Source organism: Salmo salar, chromosome ssa28, assembly GCF_905237065.1.
Source record: "Salmo salar chromosome ssa28, Ssal_v3.1, whole genome shotgun sequence".
Classification (NCBI taxonomy): Eukaryota; Metazoa; Chordata; class Actinopteri; order Salmoniformes; family Salmonidae; genus Salmo; species Salmo salar.
This window is the reverse complement of record NC_059469.1, coordinates 1,572,346-1,598,827: the sequence shown is the minus strand read 5'-3', so window position 1 is coordinate 1,598,827 and position 26,482 is coordinate 1,572,346. Positions and strand designations below refer to the sequence as shown.

Here is a 26,482-nt window from a genome sequence, read left to right as displayed (position 1 = left end):
TAAAAGGTGATAAGGATGGGTCTATTAAACCAATATACTGCATCTCAAATAATATTCAACTTCATATTCATCATCTCCAGCACCCCCCCAACATCATTCGGAAAGTATTCAGACCCCTTCACCTTTTCCACATAATGTTACATTACAGCCTTATTCTAAAATGGATTAAATTGTTTTTTTCCCCCTCATCAATCTACACACAATAACCCATAATGACAAAGCAAAAACAGGTTAAAAAAAGTGTGCAAATTTATAATAAATTACAAATAAATATAACATTTACATAAGTATGCAAACCCTTTACTCAGTACGTTGTTGAAGCAACTTTAGCAGCGATTACAGCCTCAAGTCTTCTTGGGTATGACGATACAAGGTTGGCACATCTGTATTTGGGGAGTTTCTCCCATTACTATCTGCAGATCTTCTCAAGCTCTGTCATGTTGGATGGGGAGCGTCGCTGCACAGCTATTTTCATGTCTCTCCAGAGCTGTTCGATAGGGTTCAAGTCCGGGCTCTGGCCGGGCCACTGAAGGACATTCAGTTACATGTCCCGAAGCCACTCCTGCGTTGTCTTGGCTGTGTGCTTAGAGTTGTTGTCTTGTTGGAAGGTGAACCATCACCCCAGTCTGAGGGCCTGAGAGCTCCGGAGCTCTCTGTACTTTACTCTGTTCATCTTTCACTCAAGCCTACCTAGTCTCCCAGTCCCTGCTGCTGAAAAACAGCCCCACAGCATGCTCTGACATGCACTGTCAACTGTGGGACTGTAAGGAGTGCGTACTGGCGGCAGAGAAGTCAGACGCAGGAGAACAAAAACTGTTTCCAAGCGGTGCAGGTTAACCTCTTACATCTAGATGTTCTGCTAGTGGAACACCGCTCCAATATCCAATGATAGGGCGTGGCGCGAATTACAAAGTCCTCAAAAATCCAAAAACTTCAATTTTTCAAACATATGACAATTTTACACCATTTTAAAGACAAGACTCCCCTTTATCTTACCACATTGTCCGATTTCAAAAAGGCTTTACAACGAAAGCAAAACATTAGATTATGTCAGGAGAGTACCCAGCCAGAAATAATCAGACACCCATTTTTCAAGCTAGCATATAATGTCACAAAAACCAAAACCACAGCTAAATGCAGCACTAACCTTTGATGATCTTCATCAGATAACACTCCTAGGACATGATGTTATACAATACATGCATGTTTTGTTCAATCAAGTTCATATTTATATCAAAAACCAGCTTTTTACATTAGCATGTGATGTTCAGAACTAGCATACCCACCGAAACTTCCGGTGAATTTACTAAATTACTCACGATAAACGTTTACAAAAAACATAACAATTATTTTAAGAATTATAGATACAGAACTCCTTTATGCACTCGCTATGTCCGATTTTAAAATAGCTTTTCGGTGAAAGCACATTTTGCAATATTCTAAGTAGATAGCCCGGCATCACAGGGCTAGCTATTTAGACACCCAACAAGTTTAGGCCTCACCAAAGTCAGATTTACTGTAAGAAAAATGTTATTACCTTTGCTGTTCTTCGTCAGAATGCACTCCCAGGACTTCTACTTCAATAACAAATGTTGGTTTGGTTCAAAATAATCCATTGTTATATCCAAATAGCGGCGTTTTGTTTGTGCGTTCAAGACACTATCCGAAAGGGTAAAGAAGGGTGACGCGCCCGATGCGTTTCGTGACAAAAAAATTCTAAATATTCCATTACCGTACTTCGAAGCATGTCAACCGCTGTTTAAAATCAATTTTTATGCGATTTTTCTCGTAAAAAAGTGATAATATTCCAACCGGGAAATCGTGTTTTAGTACAAAGAGAGAGAAAATAAAAATATGGTGTCGCCCCGTGCATGCGCCTCAGTCTGATGGTCCTCTGATAGACCACTTACCAAAGGCGCTAATGTTTTTCAGCCAGGGGCTGGAATTACATCATTCAGCTTTTTCCCGGGTTCTGAGAGCCTATGGGAGCCGTAGGAAGTGTCACGTTACAGCAAAGATCCTAAGTTTTCAATAAACGGAGCCAAGAAGCCCAAGGAATGGTCGGAGAGGGTACTTCCTGTACAGAATCTTCTCAGGTTTTTGCCTGCCATATGAGTTCTGTTATACTCACAGACACCATTCAAACAGTTTTAGAAACTTTAGGGTGTTTTCTATCCAAAGCCAATAATTATTTGCATATTCTAGTTTCTGGGCAGTAGTAATAACCAGATTAAATCGGGTACGTTTTTTATCCGGCCATGTAAATACTGCCCCCTAGCCCTAACAGGATAAGTGTTTCCAGTTACATCATCAACCAATTACCAGGCAGTTCTGATAATTAGTGACAAGTGTGTTGTATTGAGAGAGAGACAATGGGTAAAATCAACTTGGTTGATCAAGTTCATCTTAGTAGTATGCTGCTCCACTCTGAGGGCTTTTGTACAGCCACCAACCAGCTACTTGGGGCGTATTGGACATAGTTCACATGGCCATATCTCCATAAATAATAAAATGGCCCAAAGATGCCATATATACTTATCCTTTAACATTTTAGTAGAAAAGTGATGAAAACGTGTGCAAACTTACTGTTTTAAAAACACATTAAACGGCTAGTTCCAATAGTTTACATGTAAACACTCAAAAAAGTATATGGGTGTTCCATGAAGTCTATCATTGCAATGATATTTAATATGATATTCTGTTTTGTGTCCATTTTAGAAATCATCATTGTAAACAAGATATTGTTCTTAACTGACTTGCCTAGTTAAATAAAGGTTACAATCTTTAGAATGTTCCTTAAGGTATCTAGTATTAGTGTACCAAGTTTGATACTTGTATCATAAAGTCGAACGATCTCAGCATATTTGGTTATTATGCGCTGGACTACATGTGCTGCTGCTGCGTGTTGGAGCCATATGAAGCTCCTATTGCCGCTTCAAGAATCCACCCCAATCGAGAACAAAGTGTTTGATCTCCAATTATAGCAGCAGTTACAGAACTGTGGAAGGAGAGAACAGAAGTACACTGGCTACTATCAACGGACATTGGGACTCGCCGCAACCTTGCGCTTTTTTGGGTGTACTGCCCCTCTTGAGCAATGGCATCTCTAGATCGATCAAAGGGAGCGTGTGAGAATGGGGTCGGCTTTTTTATTACCATGTATTATCAGTAGATTAGATGTATCATACAGTGATACTAGAGTATTCCATAGCCTTTGATGTGAGTGCATGGAGACACATAGGCAGACAAGGTTGGGAATGTGAAAGAAGCTGCGCGCTCCGTGTATACCCGTGATCCTACAGATTGGACTACAAATGACCACAGAAAAAAAACACAATATTTCCCATGCATATTTTTTGTTAGTAGACTTCGTAACACATGGGTCAAATATTGATTAATCGTCAGCTGCTAATGAACACACCATAAATTAGCAGTGTTCTTGAACAAAGCTGATGCATCTTAAAGGAGACGCGCGTGCTTTGACAACATCATCACCACCTCAAATGGAAGGAGTTATCGTCTGATCCTGGCCACAGAAATCGCCCAACTTCAAGCGCCACGTAGGTGAGGGATGCTCAGACAATATTTTGAATAGATGATCAAATAATTTGCTCTAGGCAAATATAGATTACATAAACTAAAAGGTATAGCTTGCAATTCAATTGTCAAAACCGTGCAGGTTTATTTAACCGTTGACCACTCATTTAGGTGGCTAGATTAATGACAATTCTATACCAATAAATACACGAAGATAGTGTTTTATTGATCATTTGTACACTGTTGAAAGGAAGGCACCTTTAGGCTATGTGGGCAGCAGTATAGGCATGGGGCGTCTGTTTGTTGGATCTTGTTGTAGACAGACTTTCGTTCTCCAGTTATGTCAGAAGTGTTTGGTAGGCTGTAGAACAACCATAACATAATGACGTGAAACTACAACAGACCGTGTGATCTTGGAATGAAATCAGTCGAATGGAAAATCACGCTAGCAATATCTGGAACTTAAAGAGGAATGTGACATGACACAAGGTGTAATTGGATAGATAAGGACGTTCATTCTGAGGTGAGCTAAAGGCATTTCTAATCATGGATAGGCCTTAAGTCTCAATAGTGCATGTAATACCGGCATATACTGTACCATTTCTCTAAAGACGAAATACAATTACAGTCTCTTACAGGGATGATGCATGACGTTTGGGTCTTTCTGGTGTCAGTCATTGAGGAAGCCTGTGTGAAGTGACTAGCTTGATAACAAATTCAATTAAAGTACTGTAGGCACTAGAGATTTAGGGGAATCAGAGGTTGCCTTGAGAGGATAAAGGACTTCTTGTCCAGTAGACTGTTATGGAGTGGACTGGAGAGTGGGCTGCAGTGTCTCTACAATTGCAATGAAGAGGACAGCACCTTGGTGCTGAAATACTTAATTATCATAATACATGAATTGACGAGTTTAAATAGGACTTTTGGTTTGAGAAGAGAGAGAAAAGGTTTGTGGAGTTTATTTCAACTGTTGATTGATTGTGTTTTAGGTTGTGGTTTGGGGTTCTCTGACAGCCAGGGTCCTTGTGAATTAGTAGTCATGTATAGCAAATGGGAATGACAGACTTCCTGCCAGACTTACAGAATATGTCCTTTAAAAGCAGAATTTAAGTAGGCAAAAAATACAGTGCTGTGATGGAAACATTTGCCTAATTCACACATTTCAGAAATATCAAAAATAGCGCTGTCAAAGCCAAAGGCATTTTACTTAAATTATGTCTCTATCTAACTGATCTTCTACCCTGGTGGAGAGTTGTGTAAGATCTCCCCCAGATCTCCATCAGAGAGATGGAAAAATACATCTTTGATCCAAGCTTACTAGCTGAAGGGCATGCATCTCATCTCATGCTTTTAAACTGGCCTCGCAATTCACTATGTCAATAATTCTTAGTCCATGCAGTCAGTGGCTCAACAGTGAACGATTAAACGCTCATTCAATTAGACTGTTAATAAGAATCTGATAACCTGTGGCACTGAGAGGAGGGAGGTGGTACTGTAGAATGACCCCCCACCACTCCAACCACCACCACCTAGCCTGTTTCCCTGCAGGCCCTTGTGTTATCAGTGGTGTTCTGGGCCAGAGCCTGACTTGATTACTGTGCACTTCATTTGCAGCGCGGCTCTCCGCTGGCCCCGCCAGGGCCTGTCTGTCTGTGTGCAGGGGCTCATTTAAGTGTGTGTTCACTGTGTGTGTTAGCCTACCTGCTAATCGCCAATCACATACAGTGGCAAAAAAAAGTAGTTGAACCCTTTGCAAATGCCTGGATTTCTGCATAAATTGGTCATAACATTTGATCTGATCTTCATCTAGGTCACAACAATAGACAAACACAGTCTGCATAAACTAATAACATGTCTTTATTGAACACACCGTGTAAACATTCACAGTGCAGGGTGGGAAAAGTATGTTAATCCTTGGATTTAATAACTGGTTGACTCTCCTTTGGCAGCAATAACCTCAGCCAAACATTTTCTATAGTTGCGGATCAGATCTGCACAACGGTCAGGAATTTTGGACCATTCCTCTTTACAAAACTGTTTCAGTTCAGCAATATTCTTGGGATGTCTGGTGTGAACTGCTCTCTTGAGGTCATGCCACAGCATCTCAATCGGGTTGAGGTCAGGACTCTGACTGGGCCACTACAGAAGGCGTATTTTCTTCTGTTGAAGCCATTCTGTTGTTGATTTACTTCTGTATTTTGGGTCATTGTCCTGTTACATCACCCAACTTCTGTTGAGCTTCAATTGGCAGACAGATAGCCTTACATTCTCCTGCAAAATGTCTTGATAAACTTGGGAATTCATTTTTTCATCAATGATAGCAAACTGTCCAGGCCCTGAGGCAGCAAAGCAACCCCAAACCATGATGCTCCCTCCACCATACTTTACACTGGGGATGAGGTTTTGATGTTGGTGTGCGGAGCCTTTTTTTCTCCACACATAGTGTTGTGTGTTCCTTCCAAACAAATCAACTGTAGTTTCATCTGTCCACAGAATATTTTGCCAGTAGCGCTGTGGAACATCCAGGTGCACTTTTGAAAACTTCAGACGGTCAGCAATGTTTTTTTGGACAGCAGTGGCTTCTTTCGTGGTGTCCTCCCATGAACACCATTCTTGTTTAGTGTTTTTACGTATTGTAGACTCGTCAACAGAGATATTAGCCTGTTCCAGAGATTTCTGTAAATCTTTAGCTGACACTCTAGGATTCTTCTTAACCTCATTGAGCATTCTGTGATGTGCTCTTGCAGTCACCTTTGCAGGACCGCCATTCCTAGGGAGAGTAGCAACAGTGCTGAACTTTTTCCATTTATAGACATTTTGTCTTACTGTGGATTGATGAACATCAAGGCTTTTAGAGATACTTTTGTAACCCTTTCCAGCTTTATGAAGGTCAAGGAGTTCACATAGTTTTTCCAACTTACACTGTGAATGTTTAAATGATGTATTCAATATAGACAAGAAAAATACAATAATTTGTGTGCTATTAGTTTAAGCACGCTATGTTTGTCTATTGTTGCGACTTAGATGAAAATCAGATCAAATTTGATGAAAAATGTATGCAGAAATCCAGGTAATTCCAAAGGGTTCACATACTTGTTCTTGCCACTGTAACCACTGTAGACTCTCACGGGGCTATTGTGTTTCGCTTTGTTTTTTCAGCTAACCATGTTTTGCTTTTCTCACCCTTAAATTGGATCGTGGGAGCATCTCGGCTTGTTTCTGATGTCTTATGTAAAGTGTTGTGTTTGAGCTGTAATTATGAGTGCAGAACTGTATTATAGTTGTTATTATTGGTGCATTATGAACAATGCATAATGTGGAGATGATGTACCTGTTAGTATGTCTATTTTGAGGATTAATTGCTTCCTTTAAGGGAAACAAAGCACAATCATACTCTAAAGCAGAAAACCAACAAGGAATCCATAGGGAGCCTTGGTGAGAAGGATATACCTCCAAACCACTGACAACCATGGGGACATGTATTTACCAGTTACCTCATCATGTGTGAAAGTGATATGGCCATTTGCTGGTCCAGACCCATGTTGCCCAACAAAGGTCCCATAGTACACAAATCTCTCCAGTTTCTGGCCAAAGTAGCAGTCTGTCCTGTCTGGCTTTTAATGGGTCCCCCATAATCAGAGGCCTTACCAATCAAGCAGCTGATTGCTTCTGTCGATTAATTAAGACTGTTTGCGCTACATTGTGCAGTGTGACCTTCACCAAGTGTTCTTACTCTCCAGTGGTAACAAAGGGCTGACGCACATGGATTAAAGAGAGTGAGCAATTTGGCACCATACAGCAAAGAGTGCTGAATAGAAGAATGTTTTTCTCTGAAAGGTAGCCCGCTGAGGGTGAGTAACACATTGAATTAGCCGGTTTAAGCATGACTCGTCGTTAAACTTCACATTTCTAGCTCAATTGGAATCTAATTGGTCTGGAAATTGCAGCTTCTCTTCCCTATCATCTGAGTCAACTCTTTCCCTTAGAATTCAAACTTTATAGGCAATCTATGAGGGCCAGTGTGGGTGCAGACTTTTGTACCAGTCAATCAGTAACACACCTGATTCTAACAATCTAGCAACTAGTTTTCAATCAATACTTTAGAATTGGAACACCCAATACCAGGAGGAGGCAGTCTTACCCTCATATGCTTGGTGTACAGTAGGTGCAGGCTTTTATTTCATCTTTTCAATCAAAACTTTGATTATTAGAGGTGTCACCTCTTGGCTGCCCAACACTGCCCTAAACCCATATTGCAGTGAGATGAGATCAACTGCTGCAAAGCCTACCACCATAGAGTAGATCTGAGTGATGTGTCTTTAATACACCTAATACCTGACGACTGCCTAGCACACTAGCATATTGAGGCCATTCATCTCACTGCATGGCCTCATCACTTGAGACCTGAATTTGCTCTACCTCTGGGCTCTCTGCTTAACTGTACATGTGTAATGCCTTCATAAGCACGGCTGACTACCAACCAAGAAACGGCACTAATGTGACTCAGCATAGCCTGCCCATGTATATAAAACGAATTCCGTGTCTCTCATTTCTGCCTTACCCATTCAACAATGATGCTGCTGTAAGTTTATGTAAGCCACTCACACTCTGTCAAATTTAGCTGATGATGAGGGAGGAGGGAGATGATACATGATATAATATTAATGGGCTGCTTTTAAGGGTTGCAAGGGGTGATTAAAGGAGAGCGAGAGAAAGGAGAGAGAGAGCGAGAGAGAGAGAGCCTGCAGTTGTGGCACTGATCTCCCCCATTCCTTCTTCCTTCAAAAGTACTGCATACCAACACACCTAGCAAATCTGTAAAGGTGCTTGGACACTTTCTACAGGCCTTTTCTTATCGGTGTTTCCGACTACAACCCGAGGTGACCCAGTATCAACGTTTTATAACTTCTGTCGAGTTGTGCGGGAAGGAGGAACATTCTCTCTCACTCAGTTGCTGTCCGATGAATATTGGGTAAACAAGGGTCATTGTCGTTGCTAGCTCCTCCACAGAGCTTTACCAACTACCAGAGACAGTGGATACTCTGCTTCTCTTACTAACTTTTAGTCATTAACCATTAAGACAAGCACCAGAATCCAATTAACCAGAAGAGATCCTCAGGCATAGCCACTGGGGGAAATTGGAATGCAATGGCGCCTTTTGAAGTGTGACCGATAATAGTGTTTGTTGGATGATTACACAACAGTGTTGCTGGCTGCTTGACTTAATATGAGTACAATAAAATACCAGTCGGTGTCCAGCCGAATGTTGTTTCCCAAGAGCACAATAATTCCCAACCAACTAGCACATTTCATGCCATGGGTGTTTGTTCTACTGTGCTTTTCACTGCAACACATAGACGTTAGCTCAAGGTATCCTGTTTCTATTGCAAAGCTTTCACAATGCTTTGCTTGATATGAGCGTAACAAATATCTGCCAATGTCCAGCCAATTTGTTTCCCCAAGAGCGTGCTGTCAATTTGGGATCACCCCGTGCTGAAAGAAACAGCATAGACCAGCATAGACTGTTGTGTTTTCGCTGGTGACCAGCCTTTGTTGTGTTTTCGCTGGTGACCAGTCTTTGCTGTGTTTTTGCTGGTGGCCAGCCTTTGTTGTGTTTTCGCTGGTGACCAGCCTTCATTGTGTTTTCACTAACGACCAGCCATCATTGTGTTTTTGCTGGTGACCAGCCTTCGCTGTGTTTTGGAGACTGGTCACAAGTGTACCAGAATTGTTGGTCACCAGCAAAACCAGCATCAAGTGATTTGATTTGAAGTAACATTATGCTGGCTTGCAAAGTGATGTCTAATTACTATTGGAATCCAGCCTGAGTGGGGATATCCAACAATTGGACATTTTATTCACCCACAATCTGCATTCAGAATGACTGCCAGGGTTAGAAAGATGAATAAATAGGTACCTAAACCATCTAAACTGGAACAACCATTTCAGTAACGAGTGCAATAAGTCCAACTATACATTATAAAGTAATGCTTTGAGGGAGTGTGCAATTGGCATGCTGACTGCAGGAATGTCCACCAGAGCTGTTGCCAGAGAATTGATTGTTCATTTCTCTACCATAAGCCGCCTCGTTTTAGAGAGTTTGGCAGTATGTCCAAACGGCCTCACAACCGCAGACCACATGTAACCTCGCCAGCCCAGGATCTCCATATGCGGCTTCTTCACATGCGGGAACGTCTGAGACCAGTCACCTGGACAGCTGTTGAAACTATGTGTTTGTACACAGCCTTTGTAGTTCTGCTGAACCAGTCAAGGATTTTCACCGTGAGGCCAATCGTGAGTACTAAGTAGGCAAGCCATTCTAAGGTAGTGTACGCCCTCTACAGCACATAACAATGACCAACACACGCAAAAGTAATGTAACAACTAAAGAGTTATTTTCCTCAGTAATGTAACGATTTACTTTTAATTACAGTAACGTTGTAACCTAACGAGTTACTTCCCAACACTGCTCCACAATGCTAACCTAATTGACAGAATGAAAAGAAGGAAGCCTGTACAGAATAAAAAATATTCCACAACATGCATCCTGATTGCAACAAGGTACTAAACTAATACTACAAAAAATATGGCAAAGCAATTCACTTTTTGTCCTGAATACAAAGTGTTATTTTTGGGGCAAATCCAATACAACACATTACTAAGTATTTCACTCCATATTTTCAAGAATAGCAGTGGCTGCATCATGTTGTGGGGATGCTTGACTGGGGAGTTTTTCAGGATAAAAAAAGAAACAGAATGGACCTAAGCACAGGCTCAGTCCTAGATTCAGTCTGTCTTCCACCAGACACTGGGAGATGAATTCACCTTTCAGCAGGACAATAACCTAAAACACAAGGCCAAATCTGCACTGGAGTTGCTTACCAAGAAGATAAGGAACGTTCCAGAGTGGCAGAGTTACAGTTTTTACTTAAATCTACTTGAAGACCTGAAAATGATTGTCTAGCAATGATCAACAACCAAATTGACAGAGTTTGAAGAATATTGAAAATAGTAATGGGCAAATGTTTCCAGGTGTGGAAAGCTCTTAGAGACATACCCAGAAAGACTCACAGCTGTAAGGTGCTTCTATAAAGTATTGACTCAGGGGTATGAATACTTATGTGAATTAGATATTTCTGTATTTCATTTTTTACAAATTTTCACTTTGCCATTATGGAGATTTGTGTGTAGATGGGAGAGGAAAAAACAATTTAGAATTTGGAATACAGGCTGTAACACAACAATGTGGAATAAGGTATAAATACTTTCTCAAGTACAAATACTTTCTCAATGTATGTACATGTACGCATGCATGCAAAAACACAGATATTGAAACAAATAATTATTCAAAATCAAACTGCAGTAGAGCATGCTGAGAAATATGATAATAATGGGCGTGGTTTTGCAAACCAGCTTGACCAGAGCTAGACCAGGGGTTGTTAAAGTAGGGGTCCGCGGATGTACTGCTGGGGATCCACGGCCAGATCAACAAAAAGTGTTTTTGTTAAAAAAAAATGTTTTAATCAATATTACTAACAACAACAGATTAAACACATTTTGACCAAGAGTTTATACGTTTATATGGTGTAATACAGTACAATACAATGTAATAATATTAAAGGTTATATATGTAAGATTTATGCATTGTAATTTAAGAAAATGTTATTAATATATCTACAGATTCAGATCACGCCTCCATTCTGTGCCTCCCTTCCTAGAGGCAAAAACTCAAACAGTAAGAACCCGAAGTAAGGACTGTCCAACGTTGGTCTGACCAATTGTAATCTATGCTTCAAGATTGTTTTGATCACGTGGACTTGGATATGTTATACGTTGCCTCTGAGAATAACATTGACATATATACTGACACGATGACTGAGTTCATCATGAAGTTCATTGGGGATATCGTTCCCACTGTTACAAGTAAAACCTATCATCTTTGCAGCGATTACAGCATTGAGTATTCTTGGGTATGACGCTACAAGCTTGGTACACCTGTATTTGCGAAGTTTCTCCCATTGTTATCTGCAGATCCTCTCAAGCTCTGTCAGGTTGGCTGGGGAGCATTGCTGCACAGCTATTTTCAGGTCTCTCCAGAGATGATCGATCAGGTTCAAGTCCGGGTTCTGGCTGGGCCACTCGAGGACATTCAGAGACTTGTCCCAAAGCCACTCCTGCGTTCTCTTGGCTGTGTGCTTGGGGTCATTGTCCTGTTTGAAGGTGAACCTTCGCCCCAGTCTGAGGTCCTGAGCTCTCTGGAGCAGGTTTTCATTAAGGATCTCTCTGTACTTTGATCCGTTCATCTATGCCTCAATCCTGACTAGTCTCCCAGTCCCTGCCGCTGAAAAACATCCCCACAGCACGATGCTGCCACCACTATCCTTCACCGTAGGGATGGTGCCAGGTTCTCCAGACGTGACGCTTGGCATTCAGGCCACAGAGTTAACCTTGGTTGCATCAGACCAGAGAATCTTGTTTCTCATGGTCTGAGAGTCTTTGCCTTTTGGCAAACTCCAAGCAGGCTGTCATGTGCCTTTTTCTGAGGAGTGGCTTCCGTCTGGCCACTCTACCATAAAGGCCTGATTGGTGGAGTGCTGCAGAGATGGTTGTCCTTCTGTAAGGTTCTCCCATCTCCACAGAAGAACTCTAGAGCTCTGTCAGAGTGACCATCGAGGTCTTGGTCACCTCCCTGACCAAGGCTCTTCTCCCCTGATTGCTCAGTTTGGCCGGGCGGCCAGCTCTAGCAAGAGTTTTGGTGGTTTCAAACGTCTTCCATTTAAGAATGACAGAGGCCACTGTGTTATTGGTGATCTTCAATGCTGTAGAAATAGTTTGGTACCATTCCCCAGATCTGTGCTTCGACACAATCCTGTCTCGGAGCTCTACAGATAATTCCTTCGACCTCATGGCTTGGTTTTTGCTCTGACAGGTATGTGCCTTTTCAAATCATGTCCAATCAATTGAATTTACCACAGGTGGACTCCAGTCAAGTTGTAGAAACATCTCAACGATGATCAATAGAAACAGGATGCATCTGAGCTCAATTTTGAGTCTCATAGCAAAGGGTCTGAATACTTACGTAAATAAGGTATTTCAGTTGCTTTTCTTTTTTAATTTGCAAAAATTTCAAAAACCTGTTTTAACTTTGTCAATATGGGGTATTGTGTGTAGATTGCTGAGAATTTAAATTTTCGTAGTCCATTTTAGAATAAGGCTTGTAACGTAACAAAATGTGGAAAAAGTCGAGGGGTCTGAATACTTTCCGAACACACTGTATATACTGAATTCTAGTCTGTTATTTAACTTTTGCTGTACATATACTATTATATCCTACGTATTCTACAGATATACAACATATTTTGTCCATATACTGTCCATAATGTCTATACATCCCATCATATACAAATTTACACTACCAGTCAAAAGTTTTAGAACACCTACTCATTCAAGAATTTTTCTTTATTTTTGCTATTTTCTACATTGTGGAATAATAGTGAAGACATCAAAACTATGAAATAACATATATGGAATCATGTAGTAACCAAAAAAGTGTTAAACAAATCAAAATACATGTTATATTTGATATTCTTCAAATAGCCACCCTTTGCCGCGATGACAGCTTTGCACACTCTTGTCATTCTCTCGACCAGCTTCACCTGGAATGCTTTTCCAACAGTCTTGAAGGAGTTCCCACATATGCTGAGCACTTGTTGGCTACTTTTCCTTCACTCTGCAGTCCGACTCATCTCAAACCATCTCAATTTGGTTGAGGTCAGGGGATTGTTTAGGCCAGGTCTTCTGATGCAGCACTTCATTACTCTTCTTCTTGGTAAAATAGCCCTTACACAACCTGGAGGTGTATTGGGTCATTGTTCTGTTGAAAAACAAATGCTAGTCCCACTAAGTCCAAACCAGATGGGATGGCGTATCGCTGCAGAATGTTGTGGTAGCCATGCTGTTTAAGTGTGCCATGAATTCTAAATAAATCACAGACAGTGTCACCAGCAAAGCACCCCCACACCATCACACCTTCTTCTCCTTCATGCTTTACGGTGGGAACCACACATGCGGAGATCATCCGTTCACCCACACCATATCTCACAAAGATGCGGCGGTTGGAACCAAAAATCTCCAATTTGCACTTCAGACAAAACGACAAATTTCCACCGGTCTAATGTCCATTGCTCATGTTTCTTGGCCCAAGCAAGTCTCTTATTATTATTGGTGTCCTTTAGTCATGGTTTCTTTGCAGCAATTCGACCATGAAGGTCTGATTCACAGTCTCTATTGAACAGATGATGTTGAGATGTGTCTGTTATGTGAACTCAGTGAAGAATTTATTTGGGCTGCAATTTCTGAGGCTGGTAACTCTTAATGAACGTATCTTCTGCAGCAGAGGTAACTCTGGGTCTTCCATTCCTGTGGCGGTCCTCATGAGAGCCAGTTTCATCATAGCGCTTGATTGTTTTTGCGACTGCACTTGAAGAAACGTACAAAGTTTTAGAAATGTTCTGTATTGACTGACTTTGTCTAAAAGTAAAGATGGACTGTTGTTTCTCTTCACTTCTTTAAGCTGTTCTTGCCATAATATGGACTTGGTCTTTTACCAAATATCTTCTGTATACCCCCCTACCTTGTCACAACACAACTGATTGGCTCAAACGTATTAACCTCTTTGGGCTAGGGGGCAGAATTTTGACGTCCGGATGAAAAGCATGCCCAAAGTAAACTGCCTGTTACTCAGGCCCAGAAGCTAGGATATGCATATAATTTGCTAGATTTGGATAGAAACTGTTAAAATAATGTCTGTGAGTATAACAGAACAGATATGGCAGGCGAAACCCAGAGGACAAACCATCCAAAAAGAAAAATGTTCAGCCTACCACTGTTTCCAATGGCAGTCATGTTTATTATGAGGCGAAATCCTCTCAGATTGCAGTTCCTAGGGCTTCCACTAGATGTCAACAGTCTTTAGAAAGAGTTTCAGGCTTGTTTTTGGAAAAATGAGCTAGAATTTGTAGTTTTTCTAAGTTGCTCCCATTTTGGCTGTAGTGTTTTCATGCGCGTGGATGAGAGCGCGTTCTTTGTTGTTTATCTCCTGTAAAGACAATAACGATTCTCCGTCTTAAATGTATCATTTATGTATTAGGGCACCTAAGGTTTGATTATAAACATTGTTTGACTTGTTTGGAGAAGTTTATTGGTAACGTTTGGGATTCATTTTGTATGCATTTTGAAGGAGGGAAACCGGTGGATTATTGAATGAAGCGTGCCAGCTAAACTGAGTTTTTGGGGATATAAAGAATGATTTTGTAGAATCAAAGGACCATTTGTGATGTAGCTGGGACCTTTTGGAGTGCCAACAGAAGAAGATCTTCAAAAGGTAAGCATTTATTATATCGCTATTTCTGACTTTCATGGCGCACCTGCCTGGTTGAAAAATGTTTTTCCTGCTCTTGTATGCGGGGCACTGTCCTCAGATAATTGCATGGTGTGCTTTCGCCCGTAAAGCCTTTTGAAATCTGACACATCGGCTGGATTAACAAGAAGTTAAGCTTTATTTTGATGTATGACACTTGTATTTTCATGAATGTTAAATATTTCTACTTCTGTATTTTGAATTTCGCGCTCTGCCATTTCACTGGATTTTGTCGAGGTGGGTCGCTAGCGGAACGCCTGCACCAGAAAGGTTAATGAAATGCATTCCAGATAACTACCACATAAAGCTGGTTGATAGAATGCCAAGAGTGTGCAAAGCTGTCATCAAGGCAAACGGTGGCTATTTGAAGAATTTGTTTAACACTTTTTTGGTTACTACATGATTCCATATGTGTTATTTAATAGTTTTGATGTCTTCCATATTATTCTACAATGTAGAAAATAGTACAAATAAAGAAAAACCCTTGAATGAGTAAGTGTTCTAAAACTTTTGACCGGTAGTGTATTTATACTATGAACTCCAACATTGTTCGTCCTAATACTTCTATATTTTGAATTCCATTCTTTAACTTTTTAGATTTGTGTGCCAGTCAAGTTCTTCCACACCGATCTCGAAAACCATTTTTTTCCGCTCCAAATTCGCTCCATTCATTAAAATCACAACCAACACCCATCTATTTTTGTGATGACCTGGACCTACCATTTGGTTTTGAAGGATTGAAACCAAAGCATATGGATTTGAATAAATATGAGATGAATGTAAGAAGCACACATGTAATTTTAAACAGCATATAAACACTCTAAATAGGTCAGGAGCCAGACAGGGAACCTTAGAAAAAACTAAAATGAATTATTTTGGTTATATTATTTCAATTATTTCAAGGTTATAGCCTACAAAGAAATACATTGTGAAGCATTTGCGAGTGTGACACAATAGGCAGGTAAGGACATAAAGCGCTCAACATTTAAACAACACTTTGGTATATTAAATCATTATAGTCTAGAATTTGCACATATAGGCTTTGACTTTGAAAAATGACTTATTAGTGCCTTTGAATACATTTTTTTTAATACATTTTTAGAAACATGAGTTTGGCCAGTTTGTGGTTTCTGTCACGTCCTGACCAGCAGATGGAGCTGTTGTAGTAGTTTTGGGGACAGGACGTGGCAGTCTTGTGTGTGTGAATGTTCTGTGTTGGTCTTGTGACTCCTGATCAGGAACAGCTGGGGATCGTTGTTCCTGATTGGGAGTCATATATGTAGGAGTATGTTTGTCACTTGGTTTTGTGGGTAGTTGTTTTTGCACTGCGTTTGTGAGCCTGCAAAACTGTTTGTGTCGTGAGTACTGTCTATTATTTTGTTTTTCCTGTGGATGCCCTTTCGTTTTACCATTAAAAGCATGAGTATCCACAAACCTGCTGCGCCTTGGTCCTATTCTCTCCCATACGACATTTTCTGTGAGGAGTACGACAATTCTTGTGACAGAACTACCCACCACCAAAGGATCAAGCAGCGGACGAGGGAGGGAGGACAAGTTAAGGGAGCTAAGGGAACCCGAGAGGCAGCCCCAATAATTTTTTAGGGGGGGGCACAAGGGCTGTTTGACGGGGCAAGGATGGAGCCCCAGGCCAGCTCCCCGCACTAGCCTTGAGGTGTGTGTCTCCAGGCTGGCACATCTGGTACCAGCCCCACGCATCAGGCGTCTAGTGCGTCAGCCCAGCCTCGCCAGTCAACAGTCACCAGAGCTGCCCGCCAGTCGTAAGTCACCAGAGCTGCCCGCCAGTCGTAAGTCGTCAGAGCTGCCCGCCAGTCGTAAGTCGCCAGAGCTGCCCGCCAGTCAAGAGTCACCAGAGCTGCCCACCAGTCAAGAGTCGCCAGAACTGCCCGCCAGTCGCCCGCCAGTCGTAAGTCGCCAGAGCCGCCCGCCAGTCGTAAGTCGCCAGAGCCGCCCGCCAGTCGTAAGTCGCCAGAGCCGCCCGCCAGTCGTAAGTCGCCAGAGCCGCCCGCCAGTCGTAAGTCGCCAGAGCCGCCCGCCAGTCAAGAGTCGCCAGAGCCGCCCGCCAGTCAGGAGCCGCCAGAGCGGCCCGACTGCCCGGAGCCGCCAGAGCGGCCCGACTGCCCGGAGCCGCCAGAGCGGCCCGACTGCCCGGAGCCGCCAGAGCGGCCGACTGCCCGGAGCCGCCAGAGCGGCCCGACTGCCCGGAGCCGCCAGAGCGGCCCGACTGCCCTCCGGCCCAGCCCGAGTGGCCCGACTGCCCTCCGGCCCAGCCCGAGTGGCCCGACTGTCCTCCGGCCCAGCCCGAGGGGCCCGACTGTCCTCCGGCCCAGCCCGAGGGGCCCGACTGTCCTCCGGCCCAGCCCGAGTGGCCCGACTGTCCTCCGGCCCAGCCCGAGTGGCCCGTCTGCCCGGCGCAGCTATCGGCGCCACCGAAGTGGGCAACGCCGAGGGTGGAGCAAGGTCCACGTCCTGCACCTGAGGCACCTCCAGGATAGGTGGGTTGGGGAGGGAGGGTGTAGCACAGTGCTGTCGTTGACGGCAGCCACCCTCCCTTCCCTCCCTTATTGTTTAGGGGTTATTGTTTATGGGTTTTGTTGGGGATTTTGTTTGTTGGTGTTTTCTGTTGTTAGGTGCATTCCGGGGTCTGCACCTTGAGGGGGGGGTACTGTCACGTCCTGACCAGCAGATGGAGCTGTTGTAGTAGTTTTGGGGTCAGGACGTGGCAGTCTTGTGTGTGTGAATGTTCTGTGTTGGTCTTGTGACTCCTGATCAGGAACAGCTGGGGATCGTTGTTCCTGATTGGGAGTCATATATGTAGGAGTATGTTTGTCACTTGGTTTTGTGGGTAGTTGTTTTTGCACTGCGTTTGTGAGCCTGCAAAACTGTTCGTGTCGTGAGTACTGTCTATTGTTTTGTTTTTCCTGTGGATGCCCTTTCGTTTTACCATTAAAAGCATGAGTATCCACAAACCTGCTGCGCCTTGGTCCTATTCTCTCCCATACGACATTTTCTGTGAGGAGTATGACATTTTTTGTGACAGTTTCATGCTCATCCGATGGTGCCTGGAGAGCAGGCCAGCAGCTGAGAATATTCTCTCCACACTTGCAGAGACCCCTTTGGCCACTCTTGCCAGGCTGAGCAGAGATTCAGAGTTGTTTAAAAAAATATATCTATAGGTAGGCCTAAATATTTATAGGCAAAATAACTCAATCAACATGGAAAGCTCCTTGAATGTGGAAATATGCCAGGCCTATTGGGCCAAAATGAATTATGGCCTATTGTAGTGTATGTTTATTTGTACCAACCGTCAGTGGAAGTGTTTTAACACTGTAACATGAAAGAACTGCACTGTTAAGAGGTTACTGTGCATTTCACAGTAACTTTATGGAAGTTAGTTGCCTGGAAGTTGCTGTGAATTTTGTGTTACTGAGTTGTCAACCAGCTGTCAATAAGTTATTGTACAATTCACTTAATACCCAGTAACTGCTAATAACTCAATGGCAACTAAATGCCAGTAACATACTGGCAACTTAAGTGTCAGTAAGTTACTGTAAAATGCACAGTAACATACTTGCAACTAGCTGCAGTAGCGCACTGCGCCTTCAATTACCTTTTCTGGTTACAAGAAAGCTTATGACATTAGGTGACAACTGTTAAGCTTTATTTCTGGTGAGCACACTTGGGACCCAGCTTCACCTGGCCTCAACCTCTATATTGGCAGCGAAATTACCTACCTGCCACACCATCAAGTCAGTGAGTGTGACAGAGATCAGCCACAGTAAGTTATGGTGAATTTTACAATAACAGTAAGTAAGTTGACAGTAAGTTTTCTGGACCTCACTAGTGTTATTCCCATTTACTAACTGCTATTACGTTACTGGACAATGCACAGTAACCTCTTAACAGTGCAGCGCTTGGTTATTCCAAGCTCTTACAAAGATTGTAGAACTGGCATTGGACAAATGAGGTGTTTAACCTTAATCAACATAAGGATAAAACCACTTAAACTGGTACAACACTTGGGCCACATGACGTCGGCCGAGTCTGACTTTCAGCCGAGTGCCCCGACTCTCAGACGGAATCGGCCCAGATCCACTGTGCTAGCTGGGTAGGGCTTGCCACATGCAGCCATGCTGACACAGTGCTCCTCCATCATGAGCGCATGCTTCAGATGAGTCTCTGTTATGACTTATTCATTCTGGAAGGGAGAGGCCTCACCTTTCCTTCATTCTATGTTTTGCTACTCTTAATAAGAACCAACTCTACTGCTTGTCCAAGCTGTTTTGGTAACTGCATACAGGCTACTTCCCTAATAGCTCCATTCTAGTTTGTGGTTATCATTCTGGAACATACTTTCATACAGGCGGCAAGGGCTTGTCTTGGAACAACGCTTTCCACTGTGCTAAATATGAATCAAATTAGTTGAAAAGCTACAGCAAGGCTTTGGAATAATAAAAAAAAAAGTATTTCCACATAGTATAACCGCTATAGAGATGATGCTAGCTAGCATTAGAACTGGCTAGCATGTATCTAGAGGTTCTTTGTTGTGTAACAGAGCAATAGGTCTACTGTAGCTAGCTATGTAGGAACTTGTCATTTGGTCGAAACTAACATTAGTTTACAAAATTATTGTTTGCTCTGTGTATTTGGTGTATAGTTTGGTGTGCTAGTTAGCAAGCTGAGATCTCTGCTCAAATTGGCTAACGTTAGTTAGCTTGCTAGCAATGTTTTGAGGAAAACGGGCTAGGTCCCTGTGCAATCAAGAGAGGATGGGGGAGAAAATTAGATGTGCAGTTGCTTCAATTAGGGTGTTGCAGTACCCAGAAGAGATGACAGCAAACTGCTACAGTGATTAAAAAAGGTGAGATTGCTCAGATTCTATCTTAAATAGATAGCTAGATGTCAATGTCGAACCAATGCAATGATAGACATTTATTGGCTTGCGATGAGCTGCTTTTCCTGACAATGTCCATCTGATATAGCTATCTGGTTGTCGTTGTTGTTCTAGTGCAATGTCCATTAAATGTTTAAGCCACGACATCATGATCATGTAGTCATGCATCTGCAGACCAGTGAGGAGGAGAAAATCCTGCATCAACTGGCTAGCTATACATCAACTAGCTAGCTATAATATCAGCTAGACATTTTCTAGAAAAAGCATGGGCAGAGCTAGCTATCTGTAGTAAAACAAATTGAAACCACCACATACACATAATCTGTATCTGTGTTACATTCCATATTGTTTTAATCTATTTGTACTGTATTGCTATCTGTCTCTAGTTGTACAAATCATCAGCATGAAGAATACTGAATTCTGTTGAATTGTCAAGTGGACTGAATTCTTATTCAAATAATGTTGTGGCTCTCTTTTAGATCTTCCAAGCACAACTCTGCCTCTGCTAGCCACACAACCACTGCCTCAGAGTAGTTGGGTAAGCTCTTTCCTAGATGTCCCTGTCATTGAACGCCCCCGGGCCACAGTGTCTCGCAACCCTCCGGTCTCAGTCCCCAGTAATAATTCTGCAATGAATTCTGTGTCGGGGGGCTAGGATCAGCTTGTCTTATCTGGACCCGATGAAGATCTAGGATCAGGTTAGCATTTTAGATCACAATAAATGAAATTATATTGACTGGTGGGACCTGACCCTAGATCAGCAAAATCTTTAAACATGCCTAGACTTTGAGGGTGACGTGGTTGCCAATTTTTCCTTTGAGATATTCACTGTCCCACCCTCCCCGACCCCTTTTCTCTCCCTCCCTCTCAGGATCTTGTTTGCAGAATTCTTCCTGGTTAACCTGATCCTGTGGGTGGAGGGCTTCTTGGCAGTCATCCCCTTCGGCATGCTTGTGGCCATCTTGGCTTTGTTGTATGGCATCTCCGTGCCCCTTACCTTTGTGGGCGCCTAGCATACTTCAGCTTCAAGAGGCCTGTGAGTTCCACATATCAATCATACTGTCTGTATGAATAAATCGTTCAGGTCATCTTACATCATGTATATTTTCCCCCCGTGTTTGCAACCTCTTTCACACTGGCATAACAATCAAAGAAAACAAGGCACGCTAACAAGGGTCTAACAATGTCTTGACGAGTTTCTATGCTACTCTCTACTCTCCAGGGGATTGAGCAGCCATGGCAAACTAAGAAGATCGCTGGATAGATCCATGAACATTCCTTCTTCACCAAGCCCATGCCTGGAATCGTCATGGGGGGCATCCATCCCTTCGGCTGCATCTTCATCCAGCTCTTCTGGGTTCCTGTACCTGGTGTTCATCATTTTCCTCATCACCTGGTTGAGGGCCACCATCCTGCGACTTCCACTTGTGTGAAGAGGTGGTTGGAGCCATAAATACATGGATCTGGTTATCACAATAATGGCATACTGTGCTCTCTCTCTTTGCATCTAAATGCATTGTGTAATATTCGTAAAATGGATTTCCATCATTTCCAGTTGACCAGATTACATTTGCCCTTATGTTAAGATACCAAGTGTGAAGTCTTTGTGTCAACAGTAAATCTATTTTAGTTGTATGAAAACATTCTAAATCGTGCAAATGTTTCTTTCTCATATCACTCAATTTATCTCTGCTCATCGATCCATGCACTTAGACCTCACTAGTGTCAAAAATGAGTATTGAGCCTAACCTAAAGAGTGTGTTGTGTTTTGTATAGGACTCACTGGTGGTTGCATTCTTTCCTGACGTGCACTACTTCTTCACCAAGCTGCAGATCATTAGTGCGGCCATTACCATCCTCTACTTCACCATGATCATGGTGCTCATATTCTACCTCTCCACAAGGGAGTCAACGACAGAGCCACACTACGGAAGTCTAGACTCTGTAACAGGTTTTTGTAGAGGAGCTCAAACAAATGGGGTATCTCCTGATTTTCACTTTAACAAACACAGTGCTGGAGCTTTTGGCAGACTTTGGCCGATTAATCGGCTGTTTCCCGCCACCATTCGCAATAGGAATTCTATCCGCCTTTAATAAATTGACATTTGTGGTGCTGTGATAGCAAGCCGAGCCAGTTGAAAATATTGATGCCAGGGATATTGTTTATGTCTGTGTGCTCCTGAAGTGCCTTGGCCCTGTGTTCTTTTCCATTCGTTTTGTGTTTTTATTCATTTATTTCTGGTACCCTCCTACCTGAGCGGCATGAGGCCTGTCTGGCATCACATTGTTAACATCATCCCAGTGTTGAGATGAAACACCTGTGTGTTGCAAAGCCACATGCTCTCTAAGTCCTCTCTGCTCTACCTAGGTGTTTTAATGGTCTGATGTGGGTAATACTAATACAGAGAACCATTGTACATGTATTTTCTCATCTTTTATGACATTATGTTTACCACATCCATGCCCTTACATCTGTAGTTTGAAGCATATATAATTTTGTTTTACTTTATTACATATTCAACAAGAAACATATGACACAACACTTTAGGGTGTCTGTGATGATTCTTGCCATCCAGTTATGTTTGTCAGCTATCTCTCCTGGTCAATTAAGTTTTATACGTTTTGGTTTTCAGCACTCAAGTCCACTTTATATCCATATTTAATACAAATGCGTGATTGACGAGTGCTAACTTCACTCAACTTTTTAAAAAGAGGAGACATTTACAGATCAGTGTCTAGCCCAAAACTAATGAGACTGTTTCAGCATGTACAAAGTAACAATACATACATCATCTTAGCAAACATTTAAATAGGCAACATAAAATAATCCAAAGTGTCTCGTGACTGAATATATATATTTAAGAAACATTTAAAAACAATACTTTATACTATAGACCTGTTAAATTACAAAGAAAAGAAAAAATGTTTTACAAGACGCAACAATTGTTCATTGGATGACTTGGTGAAGGTGTGGTAAAGAAGATGTCGGTTTTCCTTCCCCTCCTTCATCCGTGGTGCTCGTTCAACATAGCATTAGGAGAGTCCAGTGAACATCAACAGTCATGAACATGTCATTCTGAACAGCCCCATCTTCCTAATTGATAACTTTGACAGATTGGTATAATGTGAAATCTGATGGGCGACAGCATCACCCCATGTTTAAAGATTTTTTCAGTCAAGCATGTTGCCATGATGTGGAGAAGATGTTATTGACAAAAGTGAATATTAATCATTAACCAAGGGAATATTAATCACGTGTCAGGCCCCATTAGGCAATATCATTTGATTAATCCGTGATCGAAAAAATACATTCATTATTTCTTACCCTAAATGGGTGGTGTTTCGGGGGCAAAGCATTAGGATTACTGTGAGCGTAGTTACACGTGTATACGTGTTGTCTCTCTTTCTTTCCCACTTTTCCCCTCTACTCCTCCATCTTTTGATAAACAAGCGGTCATGTTGTCGTTAGTCTGTTAACTTCTTATGGGTACCTGGGACGGTACCGTCCCACCTGGCCAACATCCAGTGAAATTGCAGAGTGCGAAATTCAAAAATACTCAATTCAAATATTTAACATTCTTGAAAATATATGTGTTATAAAAATAACAAAAATAAAGTTAAAATAAAGCTTAACTTCTTGTTAATCCAGCCGCTGTGTCAGATTTCAAAAAGGCTTTACGGCGAAAGCATACCATGCGATTATCTGAGGACAGCGCCCAGCACACAAAACATTACATACAGTTACCAGCCAAGTAGATTAGTCACAAAAGTCAGAAATAGCAATAAAATGAATCACTTATCTTTGATGATCTTCATATGGTTGCACTCACAAGTCTGCCAGTTACACAATAAATGTTCATTTTGTTCAATAAAGTCCCTCTTTATATCCAAAATCCTCCGTTTTGTTGGCGCGTTTGTTCAGTAATCCAATGGCTCAAAGGCAGTCACAACAGGCAGACAAAAAATCCAAATAGTATCCGAAAGTTCGTTGAAACATGTCAAACGATGTTTATAATCAATCCTCAGGTTGTTTTTAGCCTGAATAATTGATAATATTTCAACCGGACAATAGCGTCGTCAATATAAAAGAAAAACAAGAAAGGCGCGCTCTCGGTCGTGTGCAGTAAACAGGTCTGGGGACTTCCCACTATCCACTTACTCAGACTTGTCTTACTCCCTCATTTTTCAGAATACAATTTCTAAAGACTGTTGACATCTAGTGGAAGCCATAGGAAGTGCAAATTGAGTCCTAAATCATGGGATACTGTATAGGCAGTCAATGGAAATCTACATACATAAAATAATCCCACTTCCTGGATGGATTTGTCTCAGGTTTTCGCCTGCCATGTCAGTTCTGTTATACTCACAGACATTATGTTAACAGTTTCGGAAACCTTAGAGTGTTTTCTATCCAAATCTACCAATTATATGCATATCCTAGCTTCTGGGCCTGAGTAGCAGGCAGTTTACTTTGGGCACGCTTTTCATCCAGAGGTGAAAATAGTGCCCCCTACCCTAGTGAGGTTTTGGACCTGTTTCCAACGTATTGAGTTTCTAATCAATAACCTATACCGTGTGTATCCTGTGTTATGATTTAGTTAGTAAATAAATAATTAAATCAATTTGTGTGCTACGGAATGATAAGTAAAGCTGGGGTTTGTGCAGATGCAAGGAGTATGCGACGTTCATAATTATTACACTGATATGAGGTAATGATTAATAAATTACTGTTAGCAAGAGTTTCATTTGGGAGATGGTAACTCGTTAAACAACTTCTTCTGTGGTGCCCCAAATCCTAATGAGTTAATTGTTACATGATTCATTTAATCGAGTAACAATTAAACCTAGTTACTTGATTCGATACATAATAGTCATCAGATTAATGTTTAGTCACGTCACGACACCAAAACTATGTGGACACCTACTCGTCCAAAGTCTCATTCCAAAATCATGGGCATTAATATGGAGTTGCTCCCCCTTTTGATTCATAACAGCCTCCACTCTTCTGGGAAGGCTTTCCACTACATGTTGGAACATTGCTGCGGGGACTTGCTTCCATTCAGCCACAAGAGCATTAGTGAGGTCGGGCACTGATGTTGGGCGATTAGGCCTGGCTTGCAATCGGTCTTCCAATTCATCCCAAAGATGTTTGATATGGAAACCCATTTCACAAAGCTCCCAACAAACTGTTCTTGCGCTAACGTTGCTTCCAGCGGCAGTTTGGAACTTGGTACTGAGTGTTACAACCGAGGACAGACGATTTTTACACGTTACGCGCATCAGCACTCGGAGGTCCCATTCTGTGAGCTTGTGTTGCCTACCACGTCGTGGCTGAGCCGTTGTTGTTCCTAGATATTTCCACTTCACAATAACAGCACTTACAGTTAAATGGGGCAGCTGTAGCAGGGCAGAAATTTTACGAACTGACTTGTTGGTAAGGTGGCATCCTATGACGGTGCCACGTTGAAAGACACTGAGCTCTTCAGTAAGACCATTTTACTGCCAATGTTTGTCTATGGGCTGTGTGCTCGATTTCATACACCTGTAAGCAGCCAAATCCCCTAATTTGAAGGAGTGTCCACATACTTTTGTATATTAATTTGAACAAATATGATCCATATTTAGCACAGTAGAAAGCGTGCTTCCAGACTGAACCCTATAAAACGTGAAAGCATGTTAAAGTTTGACAACACCTAACCAGATTGGTCAGAGGATAAAGCCCTGTTCATCAGAGCTCATGTTTTTATGTGCTGCCTGCTTACTGAATTTGTTTTACAACTGCAAAACTTTTGACACAGGTTAGTCACCAAATTAGTGCCAAAACTCTTAGTGCACACATTTGACATCTGTAAGTGTAGTTTTGATTCACAGAAGATTCACCAGTCACAAGTTTAGTAAATGAGTTGTATTCATTGTCAAAGGTAGTTGCATGCTTGTAAATCTTATTGAATTTATTCACATATCAACTTACCTGTTTGCAAGTGTTTTTGTATTTATTCACACATCATGTTATACACTTGCAACTACAAAACTCAGTATACAGGTGCAACTCATATTTTACATGAGCAAATCATACTTGACATGCTATAGTTAAGTCATGAATCTACCTCCATATAGAGAACACCTGGTTCAATCTGTGACTGACTGGGAGAGAGTGATGCAAATGAACTGTGGGACGGACCTCTCTCTTTGCCCAGTCAAGGCACTGAGCCCGTCCATGGAGGCGTAATGTAATATAATCTGTAAAAAGAAAGAGAGAGGGAGAGAGAGAGCAGAGGAGTGTGTGTAATAGAGGTAGGGGGAAATTGATAGAGAGCAGTTGTGTGTGTGTTGTATGAGAGAGAGAGAGAGAGAGAGCGAGAGAGAGAAATAGTGTGTGGGAGAGAGAGAAAAAGAGTGTGAGGGAGTGTGTGACGTGAGAGAGAGTTTGCTTTAGGCCCTTATTCACGTTGGGGATTCACAGTGTTCTTTTTGTATCTCTGAAAAACCAGGTTACCCACTTGCCTGTCACTTGGTGCTGTGCTGGACTGCCTAAATTCCCCCAGGTGGCCCTAAAAATAGCCACTAATGCTGTCAGAATGCCCCTCCAGCTGCGTTCAGCTGGAAAACCTCTT

At 42.1% G+C, this 26,482-nt stretch overlaps 1 protein-coding gene across 1 annotated transcript in view; it reads left to right on the top strand.

The window, feature by feature from the left end:
* Window positions 1-2,881: 2,881 nt before the first annotated feature.
* LOC106589293 (TANK-binding kinase 1-binding protein 1) overlaps window positions 2,882-26,482 on the top strand; it is a 112,535-nt gene continuing 88,934 nt past the window's right edge. The window contains exon 1 of the mRNA XM_014179075.2: window positions 2,882-3,564. The gene's annotated coding sequence lies outside the window, so the exon portion shown is untranslated. The remainder of the gene's footprint in view (window positions 3,565-26,482) is intronic.